Source organism: Mauremys reevesii, linkage group 2 (genome assembly GCF_016161935.1).
Source record: "Mauremys reevesii isolate NIE-2019 linkage group 2, ASM1616193v1, whole genome shotgun sequence".
Lineage (NCBI taxonomy): Eukaryota > Metazoa > Chordata > Testudines > Geoemydidae > Mauremys > Mauremys reevesii.
This window is the reverse complement of record NC_052624.1, coordinates 184,688,180-184,698,236: the sequence shown is the minus strand read 5'-3', so window position 1 is coordinate 184,698,236 and position 10,057 is coordinate 184,688,180. Positions and strand designations below refer to the sequence as shown.

At 41.5% G+C, this 10,057-nt stretch overlaps 1 protein-coding gene across 8 annotated transcripts in view; it reads left to right on the top strand.

The window, feature by feature from the left end:
- The first annotated feature begins 3,587 nt into the window (after positions 1–3,587).
- The window catches only part of ADNP2 (ADNP homeobox 2), a 36,568-nt gene continuing 30,098 nt past the window's right edge, over positions 3,588–10,057 (top strand). For 4 of the 8 annotated variants that reach the window (XM_039521811.1, XM_039521808.1, XM_039521802.1 and 1 more), the window contains exon 1: positions 9,142–9,470. The gene's annotated coding sequence lies outside the window, so the exon portion shown is untranslated. Of the gene's footprint in view, positions 3,814–6,522; positions 7,155–8,978; positions 9,087–9,141; positions 9,471–10,057 lie in introns of those variants that run through there. The other 4 variants (XM_039521810.1, XM_039521804.1, XM_039521805.1 and 1 more) reach the window with 3 other exon arrangements.

The following is a 10,057-nucleotide window of genomic DNA, read 5'->3' as shown; positions in this document are numbered from 1 at the left end:
AGTTGATTTATTTTACAATTATATGATAGAAAGGAAGCAATTTTTCAGCAATAGTGTGCTGTGACACTTCTGTATTTTTATGTCTGATTTTGTTAAGCAAGAAATTTTTAAGTGAGGTGAAACTTGGGGGTACCCCAGACAAATCAGACTCCTGAAAGGGGTACAGTAGTCTGGAAAGGTTGAGAGCCACTGCATTAAACAATTGGATTTTTACGCATATATACTATTCCAGTGGTTCTCAAACAGTGGGTCGAGACCCCAAAGAGAGTTGTGACCCCGTTTTAATGGGGTAGCCAGGGCTGGCTTAGACTTGCTGGGGTCTGGGGCCAAAGCCTGAGCCCCTTTGCCCAGGGCCAAAGCTGAAGCCCGAGCCCAAATGCCTGGGGAGGTGGGGCTCGGGCTTTGGCTTTGTCTCCCCCACTTGGGGCAGCGAGGCTTGAGCGAGCTCAGTCCCGCCTCCTGGGGTCATGTAGTAATTTCTGTTGTCAGAAGGGGGTCGCGGTGCAATGAAGTTTGAGAAACTCTTTGCTATCCCAAAGCTCCAAAGAACTTACTTCAGTCTATCAAGAACAAGTCAGAAGAGAAATTGGCTTACAAAGGGCAAACTCTTTTCTTCTCTTTATTTAACCGTATATTTAGCAAGTTTTAACAAGTTTACAAATCCTTGCCATTTAAATATCAAAAATAAAACAATCATTACAACAGTTAGCTTTTGTTTCAAGAGACATAATACAGGAATATAGTCATCATTTAACAGGGTGTTAACATACTATACAGTGAACATCATTATAATACCTATGTCATTTCTAGTGATTTTATTAAACTGAGTGAAATCTCTATGTACACATATTTAATAAACCAAGTATCTATTAAATGGTAATAGTAAAAAACAAAAACAAAATTGGCCAGGTATGCTGGTTTCTTTGCAGGTGAATGTACTTTGTCTGAGTTCTGAATAAAAGGTAACCAAATATCAAAGTGTATCTCTGTCATCTGTCTATGTTGTTGGATACGTAATTTGTGTGTTAATTTTTCCACAATAACCTCCATATTTTTTGAACCATTCCTCAGTGGTTGGGCACTTCAAGTGCAGAAGGTGGAGGCCCACAAGGATTTTAAAAATTAATACTGGCCACTCCAGGCTTGTATTAAACTCCCAAGGTTACAGCTTTTCTCTGACCTTGGATTGGTAGATGCTGCCACCACCCAAGTGCAGAACTCCGTTGAGAGCCCAGGAAGGCGCACTTGGAAATTCCTTCCTGTGGGGTACCCTCAAGCCCTTTTACCCTCCCCTCCCAGGGAAAAGCTGAGAAAGAAAAAAAAAGGGGGGGGGTATCAGCTGTTGCCACCAGCTAATTAAACAACATGTGCACAAACCTCTTAAGACACAAAAATCCAATTCTGTTCTTAAAAAAGGTAAATTTTATTAATAAAAAAAAAAAGAAAGAAAATACATCTGGGAACTCAGGTTATTGCTAGATTTTAAAAGAGCAACTACAAAGATTAAGCACCAAGAATAGCTTTCTTGAGGTCCATCTTAAAGGTCACAAGCAAAACAAAAGCACCTGGGGTTAGCACGGAGGAATCCACAAGCCATAACGAAATAAAAGGGATAAACCTAATCGGGTCTTCCTAGACATTTCCTGATCTACTTACATATCTGGGGTTGAAAATGAGTAGTTTCTAGGTATGATACTGATGATTTTTTCATGCCTGGTCCAAGCTTCTTACAGCACAGCTGCTGCCCTCTCCACCTCTTTCTGGGAGAACTACCACAAACAGACAAAAGGGGAGGGTTTTTTTCAATTTTAAAAAGTTCTAGCCTTCCCATTGGCTCTTTTGGCCAGGTTCCCACTCACTTTCTTTTACCTATGAATAGCAGAGAGACTTTTTAACCCTTTACGGGTAGAGCAATTAGAGAACAGCAACTAAGAGGGATTTTATAGCTACTGGTTAGGTGGGTGTCCATAAAAGGTAGCTACCCCCCCACTTCATTTATCACAGTCCTCTGTTTATATTATTGCATATGTAATTCATGTGTTAATTTTTCCACAATAACCTCCATATTTATTCCTCAATGTCATAGCAGGAGAGAGTTTAATTCTTCGTTTCCTTTTGTGTGACCATTTCCACTAGGAAGCCCCAGAAGGGTTACCAAAGGATCATTTGGTAATAAATATCCAACAATTTGTGATATTTGGTTACAGGTTGCATCCCAATATTCTCTAATGACTGGACATGTCCACTATATATTCATAAAATCTCATTTTTCACCACAATTTCTCCAACATTTATACCCATTCAGTCTATAGATAGATTTTTAACCTGACTGGTGTGAGGTACCATTGAAACAGTATCTTAAAGAAATTTAATTTTACTGTGCTACAGACTGAGGTTGCTGGTCTTCTTTTCCAGATCAAACCCATAATTCTGGTGTTAATTTGTCTATCCACATCCTTTCCCCAATGTGCCACATATGGACATTTTTTTGTTAGAAAAGCTGTCTGCAAAGATTGACAGAAATTAGGTACACTTTTTTGTCTTCTAATTTACCACTCACTGCTTCTATTAAAGTTAGCTTTCTGTATAAAACAGGTTTTACTAGAAATTGAAAAACATATAACCTGCCTTGAAAGTACTGGTACCAGGGAAGACTGGGCCAGTTAAAGATAGTTTTGATCTCTAAATCAGTTAGAAAAGTTTATTGACAGAATAACTGGCCAACCATGTGTATTCCATGGCTTTCCCAGTCTTTGATGCTCTATGGTTCATGATTTGGGTTAAGATCTGGCTTATTTGCTCTGGGTCTCATTGATGAGGGAAGAGAACAGAACTTATCTCTAGTTTTATCTCAAACCCCGTGTAGCCTTTACTAATGGATGTGTCAAATTTCTGGAGGGCATGACTTTTTATTAATCCATGATAGCCTAGCAACGTTTATACTGTCTCAATATTCTTGCTCAATAGAGATCCAGTGTCTGGCTGGGTTAGAGCACAAACTCTTTCTGAAGATCAAATATCTTTGGTAATTAGGCAAAATAAACTTAAAAAAAGACACAAAATGTTAATAGATTGATTACATAAGTTACAATTATTGCTAAGAGTGAAAAAAATTCTTTATATATTAAAATGTTCAATACTGGCTTGTGCAATTTTTGTAATATTTAATTACACGCCTTTAACTTTATACATATATTGAACTTCTTACTGTGTAATTAAATAATATAACAATGGGCCAGAACTTCTCCTGGTGCAAGTTGATTTAGTTCTACTGAATAGAGCTACAATGATTTATATTAGCTGAAGATGTGGCCAATTATTTTTTTTTTAAGTATGCTACCGTTCTCTGTGGGTTGTGTGGTACTTTAAGATTTGTGTGGTTAAAGCACCTTTAAGTCTGGAACACTATGGGCTGGCATTGTTCTAAACAACTGGCAGTTGGAAGCAGTTGTGGGTGGAGCTGGGTTGGAGAGTGAACTCAGGAGTGACGTGGGGCTGGATGTAGCTTGTGAAGAAGATCCCCTCCCACTTTGCTAACTTGACTAATTTTTGGTGTTAACTTATTTTTCTTGTTGCTGTTGCTCTGACTCAGTTAAGCTCGTTATAGATTATTTAAATCATATTTGGGTTATTGGATTTTGGGACCCACTACAAGACAATCCCAGTGGATTTCTTTGATGGGGTCCAATTTGAAACAGCAAGGTGGCCTGTGCAGCAGCAATGACGAAGAGCTCTCAGGTTTAAACGGAAGAAAAAGAAAGATAAAAATGGCATGTATGGAAAAATGGACACTTTCCAATTGGATAAAAAAAGGTGAGGATTTTGAATGCTGTTTGCAAAGGCTGCAGCAGTATTTTTATGCCAACAACTTTGAAAATATTTTGTTTTTTAAAAAGATAGATTTTCCCAGCCATAGTTGGAAGCTGAAAAGAGAAATTTGAAGTCCTGAAAGACTTATGTTTCACTCATGGCCTCAGTGATATAAATTATGACTACTTGATGTATTTGGGGTAAATTTGGCTTCTAAAATACAGTTCCTAGCAGAGAGGTGTCAGTTTCACTTAGTAAACAAGAGAGAAGGAGAAAATATAACTGACATCCTAGCTAGTCTCAAAAAACTGCCAGCAATCTGTTGTTTTGTTAACTCTGCAAGAATCACAAATCCAGATGTCAGGAACTGAGTACTGCTGTATTATTATAACAGCTGTTTATCATCCATAAGAGAGCACATACTACCTGGGAATTCCTATAGAAGAGTGGAGCTTCACTCTACCCCAACATGCTTCTTCCTTCTCCAACACACATCCTATGCCAAGACTGGGGAAGTATGTGTAAGAATGGTTCTGCTGGCTTTACACCAACTGACAATTTCTCTCTACTGAGAGACTTCTATGCTAGACGATTGTGGCCAAATTATGTTCCCGTTGCACTGCTCAAGTAGAACAAAAGGGACAGAACTGGGGCTGAATCTGGCTCATAATCATAAAAGCTTTAGGATGCCTCCAAATTGATGTAAAATAAACCTGTTTGTTGTTACCATCAGTTATTATAAAAGTAAATGGTCCTTCATTAGCAAAGAAAAATGGTCTTACTCCCATTTCATTCAGGTGATCAAAACAGTAGTTTGTATCTATGAAAAATCCATAGTTGATGAAGTTGGAGCCTTCCTCCCCTTTTCCTCTTCTCTTCTTCATCTGTCTGCAACTTTTCCCCTTACTCCCTCTTCTGCTGCTGTCCTAAAAGCAGTTTACTTCTGAGAAGGGTAATTGTGACATCACTGGTGATTTGTGGGAAAATGACTTCATAACTAAATAACTTCTCCCTTCTTCCTATCCTCCACTTTTACTCTTCCTTGTCATTCTCATTATTTAATTGCCATTCTATTTTTTAAAGTCAAATTAATTTTAGGGCTGGGGCAGAGGAGAAGACACATAGATTTATGCCACAATTCTGCAAAGTCTTAAGCATGTGCTAAATGTCAATGGGACTACTCAAAGTGCATGAAGTTAAGCACATGCTTACAATCTTTACAGAATCCAAGCCTTAGTGCTGATTCTACAGGGTGCTAAGCTAAGCACTTCCTGAAAGGTAATGAGTGCTAACTCCCACTATTTTAAATGGGAGTTGAGGGTGCTCAGAACACTGCAGGATTCCACATGAAAAGACAAACACACTATAAGGATGTACCAACTAGCTATTTTATAGATAATTTTAATTAGATTCTTTGTAAATAGTCCAATTTTTGAGTGCAATAACTATAAAATATTGTCTGAAGGTTAGACAAACTCAGCAATTCAATTATAATGCCTAAAGGTGAATTTAGAAGACAACTAGGGTAATTTTTCTAATTCATTTTATAATTTAACACAACAATTATTTGGAAAACCAGGTACTATTTGTTCTATTATGCCTTGTTACAACAAAATGTATGAATTTGAGATATGTGGGATTTATTGGCCATTGTGCTTTTGGAAAAGTTTGTGCTTCTAAGCAGCTACAATGTTTTACTGTTGACTTTTATGAAATATTAGACTATAGTCAGTGGTTTGATTATAAATATATAATGTAAATCAGTTACAAAATTTCATCTTTTCTGGTATTGGCAATAACAGACTTTCTTATGCAGAATATGGTATAACTTTATCAAGTATGATACATTTTCCTTTTGTTGTTAGCTTGTTTCATTTACACCTAAATGGTTGTTGACCTCTTTTTGTTTCTACACCATTATCAAATATATACATAATAGATGATCAACCAAAATTGCAATGTAGTAGAAATTATTAGTCTAAAAATGTTATAGCAATAAGTTTTCAAACTAATAAAGTGATAGTGTACTTACTGGAACATTGAATATGAAGATCATAAATTTCCTTTACTTTTTTTTTTTTTAAATAAAAGTGACTGATAACAATTTTGGTAAATAACTGAATATTTTATTAGTATTTACTTTTTAACATGAATACATTGTCTACTCCTGTTAGACTTTGACAACTTTTTATAGGACTTGCTCAACCGACAGATTTGTATATGGTCTGTCTATAGCTGCACTGAGTGAAAGTCCAGCCCCATTGAAATCAATGGCAGAACTCCAGTTGACTTAAATGGGGCCATAATTTCTTCCATCTGGGTATATTTAAAAAAAAACACCCTAATTATATGAATTCATTTGTAAAGCAGTTGAAGATGAAAGTGATACACAGCGAGTCAAAGTGTTGTTATTTCTAATAGAATAATATCATATTTATAGTCTTTTCTTTGAGTATTTCTTACCTTTGTTTGCTATTATCTATTTGCACATTGATGTCTTCTCTTGTGTGTAGATATCAGAGCGCGATGTCCAAGTTCCATAACCAGAGGATGTCCTCCGTATGTGGAGAGGCTAGTCATTGTAAACGGTCCTCCAGCTTTCAGAGTAGCAGCCGTGTTAGCCTGTATCTGCAAAAAGAACAGAAGTACTTGTGGCACCTTAGAGACTAACAAATTTATTTTAGCATAAGCTTTCGTGGGCCACAGCCCACTTCTTCGGATGCATAGACTGGAACATATAGTGAGGAGATATGTATACACATACAGAGAGCATGAAAAGGTGGGAGTTGTCTTGTGCACTCTTATTCCACATGAATTATTGTTTGCAACAGTGTTCCATGATCACAATGTGGGGAGGAAACCAAGCCAAGCAAGAACATAGTTGCAGCAACTCTTGATGAAATAGAGGGTGGCCTATTGAGCCTGGTCCAGGATCTACAATCAAATGAAAAAGGAGGCAGATGCAGTGAAGACTCTTCAGTTTACTTGGTGTGTTACTCTCTTTTCCATGGAAGCTTCCTCTCTGTACAGACATAGTTTTCAGCTGCTGGCAGTACTGATCACCCTGCATGCATCTAAAAGTGCGTGAGCTACCATAGCAAAGGGGTGTCAAGAGACAGCCATGCTATCACACGTGGTCCACAGGAGTGGGATTCCTCCCTCAAATATCAACAGACCTTAGAGTTGGTACTGTGTGTTGTTTCCTATCTGAGAATGTGGCATCTGTTAGCTGGAGATATAATCAGCTAGTTCCATCTGTTACAGCCCTCCAAGCAACTTTAACAGTAATGACATCTCATTGAAGGTCTGGCAGAGCTATCTGCGCTAGCACATACAGACTGGAGGTTAGTGTATTCTTCTGTTACCCACTAATAATACAAATGGCTGAGTTTAGCTCCCTGTGGACAAGCTGAGTGTGATGGCTGCACCCCTAGCCTCAGAGCAGTATTCAGCTGGAGCAAACATGAGGGCCAAGATAGATGTATGAAGGAATGAAGGGTCTGCTCCCCAGGAGGTTCCCGATAGTTTTCGTATCAAGGCATTACAGGCAGAGATCTTTATTTATCAGGTGTTTCAGGTGGGGCTGGTATGTCAGGCTAGATCGAGTTATACTCCCAAATATGTGACAACTGGAGGGAATAGCTGACCTTGGGCATAGGTCAAAATAGATTGATTGGCAAAACAATTGTTTTGACAGAAAGTAGTTGCCATTTTCTTGGTATCACTGAGACTTATGGCTTGTCTTCACTACCGTGCTAAATCAGCGCCGCTGTGATTGATGCAGCGGTGTCAATTTAGCGCATGTGCTGAAGACGCACTACATTGATGGGAACACGTTCTCCTGTCGATGTAATTAGTCCACCTCAACAAGAGGCAGAAGCTATGTCGGCGGTAGAGCATCTCCAGCCAACATGTGTGGTGTAGACACCACATTAAGTCGATAAGTTATGTTGCTCAGGAGGATGGTTTTTTCACTCCCCTGAGCGACATAATTTACATCATCTTCAGAGATAGCGTAGACAAGCCCTTAGTCTCCATTGCTAAAAGTCAGTAGGCAGAGTATCTAGGTCTTCGCTAAGATTCCCTTCAAACCTCTGGAAGTCATTTCCAATGTCAGCAATATAGGTGACATCTGTACTGTTGATGGTGATGTAAGTTCTATGTTTCAACTTCATTTAAAAAAAATCTCTTGTAATAGCAGGAACTATAATAGTGTCTTCATAAATGTATGTCTGTATCTTACAAATAGATACTGTATATCTCTACCTCAAAAGAGATATCTATGAAGAAGATATATTTTTCTGATAGGTCACATATTCTTCAAAAAAACAAGCTTGATCATAGACTTGAGGGAAGACCATAGCTGATTCAAGAGCATATGTGGACATGGGCAGGGAAAATCACCTATTTGGGTAAAATTGTTAAGCATACAAACCATCAAAGAGTAAGAATGCTGAAAATCAGCTTCCTGGCCAATTGATCTACACAATAATAGATCCTCCTCTGTGCTGCCATTCACCTCTAATCACTGTATTACTACATAGTTTGATGTCTCCATCACATTGAATTTTCCTCACATTTCTTAATGTCTCTCATTAGTTTAGAATAGCCTCTTGTGAACTTTCCTTTTAATTTGCTGCAGACTTTTTATCCTGAAGTGGACTCAGCCAATCAACTTTATCCATGCATTCTTTTTTTGGGAGGAGCTATCACACTATGAATTAGTTACATAGTATTTGCACAACAAGTTGTACTGGGGAACCATATTTTTGGGTTACTGGTTACTAGTGCAGGCAGAGTGTAAGCCATGTGTGGAAACAGTTTCTGCTTAAAGAGCTTGGACCACTAGTTTTCTCCTCCAATGGGAAACAGTGTCACTTGACATGTCATAATCCTATTGGCTGCTGGATGTGGGTGGGCAGTTGATAATCCTGCAGATGCAAATGAGGCTTTACCCAACATCCCATGCAAATAAAGTCAGGGTAGCTGGGTGACCACGTGGTGTTATTGATGGGAGTGAAATCAGACCCCTCCCTCTTCCGGATGACGTCACATGATTATCTCAAAACCTAGTGATAGCCACCCCTTGTGCCCACCCAGAAGGACCAGAACAGGAGGGGAAGATAAGGGAGGTAACAGGTGAGTCAGGGGGATCCATGTGGGGTTCAGCCCCCCCAACATCTTGCACCTTTAGTACCTAGCCTCTCCCTAGGGAGCTGATGGAGGGAGCCAATAGGAGCCTTGGACAAACCCTCTTCCTATTGGTCTGCTGACTGGTATGCAAATGAGTAAAACGTCACTTCCTGGGATAAATCGAGCGCCATTTTCTCTTTCTGGTTTGGGCTGGATAAGGAGCCAGCGGAGGCGGATGGATGGGAGCGGGGCCCTGGGGGCTCCGCGCAGGGGCTGAGGCGGGCCAGGAGCTGGCGATGCTGCCGCCGCCGCCGTTCTGTGACTGAGAGCGGGGCGCAGCGGGCGGCCCCGGGGCCGGGAGGAGGAGCCGGCGGGCGGGCGGGCAGGCAGGCGGCGCAGCGCGGCTGCGGGGCTGGCTTTGTGAGGAGCGGGAGGCGGAGGCTGCCGCGCGGATCCACGCACCTGGGAGGCGGAGGCGGAGGCGGCGGCGGCGAGGAGCGGGCGAGCTCCCCCTACAGCCTGGCCGGGTAGGTACAGGGAGCGCCCGCCCCAGCGCGGCAGGGCTAGTCCGAGCGCCCGACACGGACCGCGCGGCGCAGCGGCTGTATCCTCGGGCAGGCTGGGCGTGCTCCGCTAGGCGCGCCGGGCACGGGCTGGCCATGCCTCCCGGCTGGGAGCGCCAGGCGCCCAGGAGGCGGCTCGGCCCAGGCAACCTAGGGCGCCCCGAGTGTCTCTATGTATATACACTGCCCCAGCCCAGAGCATCCTGCCCCAGCGTGCATTGTACCTGCTCCATTTACTCGTCACCCCCAGCCCCATACTCAGCACAGTGAGGAGGATCCCCCCGCACAAACCCACCACTCTTCGCTCCAGGGCTGGGGTTGGGCAGTGGGGGTTGGGGGGTGTCTGCACTGGCCCCAGCTCCCCTGGGGGCACAAAAGGTTTAAACTTCTTGGGACTTGCAGAGTGGGATACATCCGCCACATGCTGAGTATCTGGTACCCACTGGGAGGTGGGTGGAGGGTGCTTCCTGGATACCCCGCATGGACTTAATTCCAGAGAAATTCCCTAGATTCCATTGTGCATTCTTGACCTCCATTTTGAATAAGCAAGA